The following is a 5,019-nucleotide window of genomic DNA, read 5'->3' on the forward strand; positions in this document are numbered from 1 at the left end:
TGGGTCTCCTGTAAGCAACAAATTGTTGGATCTTCCTTTTTAATCCATTTCATCAAGCGGTGCCTTTTGATGGGTGAATTAAGTCTGTTAACATTAAGCGTTAGTACTGATAGGTATGTGGTGATTCCTGCCATTTAGTTGTCTTAGTTGTTTGAAGGTTTGATTGTGTGTACCTATGTTGAGGTTACTCTCTACTTTTTGCTTTTTCTTTTCCTGTGGTTTGGTGCTGCCTGTCTTTTCATGGTTAAGTTGGGTTTCACTTTCTGTGTGCAGAATCCCTTGAAGAATCCTTTGTAGTGGTGGCTTTGTGGTCACATATTGTTTTAGTTTCTGCTTATCATTTAAGACTTTTATTGGTCCATCTATTTTGAATGATAGTTTTGCTGGGTAGAGTATCCTAAGGTTGAAGTTATTTTCATTCAGTGCCTGGAAGATCTCACCCCACGCTCTTCTTGCTTTTAATGTTTTTGTTGAGAAGTCTGCTGTGATTTTGATGGGTTTACCTTTATAATTTGTTTTTCTCTCTTATTGCCTTCAATGTTCCCTGTTCTCAAGTTTGGGAAATTTTCTGTTCTAATTTTGTTGAATATATTATGTATCTCTTTGACTTGGACCTCTTTTCCTTCTTCAATGCCCAGGATTCTCATGTTTGGTCTTTTGATGACGTTGTTCAGTTCTTGCATATTCCTTTCACAGCTCTTGAGTTGTGTGAGTATTTTTTCTTTAATATCTGTTTTATCTTTGAGCTCTGAGATTCTGTCTTCTACTTGTTCTAGTCTGCTGGAGTGGCCTTCCACTGTGTTTTTTGTTTGACTAAAGGGACTTTTTTATTTCCAGGTTTCTGTTTGATTCTTTTTTCTGAGGTTTTCCATATCTTTGTTCAACTCCTCTTTCAAACCTTGTGTTGTCTTCTTTATTTCATATGTCTCCTTTGTTTCACTTTGGTGTTTGTTGAAGTCCTCTCTGAGTTCATTTGGTTGTTTCTGTGTCTTCTCAAGATTTTTATTTGTGATGTCTTGAAATTTCTTGAGTGCATCTTGTACTTTCTGGTGAACCATGTCTTGTGCTTCTCCATGAGTTTCTCAGTGATATCTTCCATGATTTCCTTTTGAAAGATTTTTTGTGGGTGTCACTTGGCTCATTAGTGACATTTGTCATTTTTTTTTTGGGTCAGGAACTGAGTATTCATTTCCCACTAAATTCTTTTTTTTTTTCATTTTTCTTTTATTATTCATATGTGCATACTAAATTCTTTATTGAATTGTTTTTTTGAGGACTATAGTTTCCTTGCATTCTTCTTTTCCCAATCACTCTCATTGGTGCTGTGTAACATGTTCTTGATTGGCTGGTTAGCAGTTTTTAATTGCCTGTTTTCTTTCCCTTAATTTTTGTGTTGTGACTGGCTTAATTGTTAGCTAGATTGATGTGCTATTTCTGTCCTTGGCCTGGAGGTGTAAATTAGCAATAAAAAATTCACAGGTTCAATGCCAGACCAGTTGTTTACATATTATATAGAAAACCCCTTGGTGATAATACCTATAAACAGTGGGATTTGGGGGGCAGGTAATGGTTGTTTGGTTAGAGATAGAAACTTGGGTAATTGGTCAAGATGGTGTTAAAAAGGGGTGGTGGTGGATGGGGGAAATGGGGCTGCTGGATTTTGTGGCCCCTGTGTGTATTTGGGCGTATTTCCACTGTTGTAGTGGAGTGTGCTTGTATCATGGATTGCAGGGAGCTGGAGATATGTACAGTTGATACAGTAGGCTAGTCAGCAGGTGGTGAATGTGTAGGAGGGAGGGGTAATGTGGCAGATTGGGGAAAGATAGAGGGGGAGATGAAGACAAGGGGAGAGTGTGGATCAGAAGGGGCAGAAAGTTGCTGGGGAGAAGAACAATGGATTGTAGCACAAGGAAAGGAGAGAAAGTGAAGGGGGTAAGAATAGGGATAAGAAAGTAGTAATGGTGAGGTTAATAATACAAAAATAAACAAACAAACAACAACAAAAAACCAGGTACAACAACAAGTTTAGTCTGCTTGGTAAAAGTTCTGGACTTAATCCTTTGGCATCCAATCCTGGTATTGGGCTTTGTGGGGAAGGGTGCTGCCCCTCTTGTTGGACAGCTTGTGGGGAAAGATAGCTGGAGGGTTCCCCCCCCTGCTTTCCTTGGTCTTATGACCAAGAGCTCCATTACAAGTGGGAGCTCTGAGGTGGTCTCACCAAGTGACTGGCTTGTGAGCAGTATTTGGTTCTTTCTGTGCACAGGGCAGGTTGCAAAAGGGATCTGAGGTAACTTAATACCAGTTTGTGCAAGGTGGTCCAATCTGTTGTTGTTTTTGCCAGGTGGCATCTGCTTTGCCCTTCTGCTGCAACTCTGTTTGGCTGGCTGAATTCTATCCCCAACCCCAGAGTGGGCTTTCTAAAATAAAAATTAGATCATATCCTTCTCATGCTTAAAACTCTTAAGTTTTTTTTTCTGTCAGAACTGGGTATTTGAACTCAGGGCTTTGTACTTGCTGGGCAGGGGCTCTACCACTTGAGCCACACCCTAGCCCTTTTTGCTTTATTTATTTTTCAGATAGGGTCTCGAATGTTTATGCCTGGGTCAGCCTGATCTGTGATCCTCCTATTCATGATATACAAGTAGTTGACAGGTGTGTGCTACCATACCCAGATTTTTATTGGTAGAGATGGTGTCTTATGAACTTTTTGCAAAGCTGGCCTCAAACAGTGATCCTCCAAATCTCCAACTTCTGAGTCACTGGGATTATAGCTGTGAGCCACTCCCTTGGCTTCGTGCTTAAAGCTCTTGTTTATTTCAGGAGAAAATGCAAATTCTTTATCCTGGTGTTGTGGAGACAATTCTTTGTTTACTCTAGCATTTTGTCTTCTTGGCACATAGACTAAATTTCCTTTCAGTAATGTTGGAGTCATGTGAAAACAAGTGGAAGTGACATGTGTCATGAATACCTATTAGATTTCTCTTTTGGTCTAGGTCTTTGAGGCCCACGTTCTGGGTGATTTAGGATGGAGAGCTTCCCTGCTCACATGATTTTACACAAGTGAGAAATAAGTCTTTATGTGGTAAGTTGATGAAACTTGGGGATTTATCTGTTACTGCAGGATAGCTTACCATGACCCTGACTATATATAAGGTCTTTGAGGGTCTGGGCTTGCTCCTTTCTTCCACATTTTTTCTCTTCTCTTCTTTCCCTTAGATTATATTCTAGTCATGATGTGCTGTGCTCTTTCCCACTTCTGGGCATTTGCACATATAGTTTTTATTTAGAATGCCTTCTTGTCACCAGCCTCCTCTTTGCTGGGTAATCCCATCTCAACAAATAAGTCAGGCACAGTGGCACTCTGTAATCCCAGCTACACATAGTTAGGAGGATCATGGTCTGAGGCCAACCTCAGGGTGAAAACTTAAGACCCTGTCCTAAAAATAAAGCAAAAACAAAACAAAAAAACCCAAAGGGCTGGGAGCTTAGCTCAAGTAATAGAGTACTGAATTCAAAACCTGGAACCATCATCCCTTTATCCCCCCCCCAAAAAAAAGGGGATTGAGGAAAATCTGGTAAAATCCAAATAAAATCTGGAGTTTAGTTAACAGTTTGTTTTGATAGTTATACCACTGTAATGTGAGATAGCATTAGAGGAAACTGGGAGAGAGGTATAAAGGAACTCTCAGTTTTATCTTTGCAACTTTCCTATAAGTCTAAAATTATTCCATAATAATAAGTTTATTGAAATAGTCATATTATAATTGATATTCATTTTATTCTCACAATTTTCCTATATTATCATTGTAATGAATGTCATTTACAGACAAAGAAACTCATTTCAAGATAATGAAGTAGAAATGACTGGTGGGCTGGGATTTAAGTGGGATGCAATAATAAATATTTACTGAGCCCTGATTTTGTGTGAGGCTCCCATCCCATATGCCATGTAAATAGAGAGTATTGAGAGTAGGTGGTCTCTGCCCTCAAGGTCATTATTACCAGTAGGAAGGCCAAGTTCACATAATGCTAAGTGTAGTATTGAAGATAGCAATCCAGCTTCTGATTCAAGACTCATCCTCTTAAGCACTGCACCAAACGAATTGGGGGAAAGTGGTGATTAGAGGCAAATGCAACTCACAGCAGAGATGCAGTGGCAGACATGGTTGAGGGTTAAGGACAGCTAGCTTTATAGGTGGAGACTTTGATTTGAGGCTTCAATAGGAATGTGATTTGTTCCAGATAGAAAGAAAAGGAAAACTGGGAGCCACCTGTCTCTTGGTTCCTTTTCCCTTCTCTAAGTGGGACTGTGCTTGTGTTCATTTGGCAAGCACAGATGAAGGCATTGCTGAGGACCTTGGGAAAGACAGCAGCCCATAGTGCACAGAGTATACATGTTGGCATCAGGCAGGCCGGGGTTCAACAATCACTTAGCTTTCCATTGTGCAATCTTGAGCTGGTTACTATGCATCTCTGAGCCTCAGGAACATGCAGGTAACAATGACCACCTGACATGGCTGATGTGACAGTTAACCACTGGAAAATGTATAAAGTTGAGAACAATGCCCACAGTTGTACAGGTTCAGTAAATGGTAGCCATCTCTCTGTGCCTCTTATCTCTGTTCTGTTAAAGCCTTGTACAATGAACTCTTGGTTATGCTGCTGCTAAATGTTTCCTAGGAAGGCAGCTCCATGTAAAAACACCTGGGTTGTGGGCCACTATGCCTCTTAGCAGTTGGTCTACCAAGGTCACTTTAACCTTTCTTTCTTTCTTTTTTTTCATACTGGGGATTGAACTAGAACTTCATACATGCTAGGCAAGTGCTCTACCAGTTGAGCCCAGGCTTCAACTTTTCACTGTTAAATTGTATCAATACTATAGAATCTTTGGGATAATTATGAGTTGGAGTATTATGGTGGCCCATGGACACATATATTAATCTTGACTTTCCCACAAATTGCTTTCTCTTTGAGGAAGATCTTAAATCTTGTATTTCTTGTATTCTCTCCCTCTAGCAC

The sequence above is a fragment of the Castor canadensis genome, chromosome 11 (assembly GCF_047511655.1).
Source record: "Castor canadensis chromosome 11, mCasCan1.hap1v2, whole genome shotgun sequence".
Taxonomy (NCBI): domain Eukaryota; kingdom Metazoa; phylum Chordata; class Mammalia; order Rodentia; family Castoridae; genus Castor; species Castor canadensis.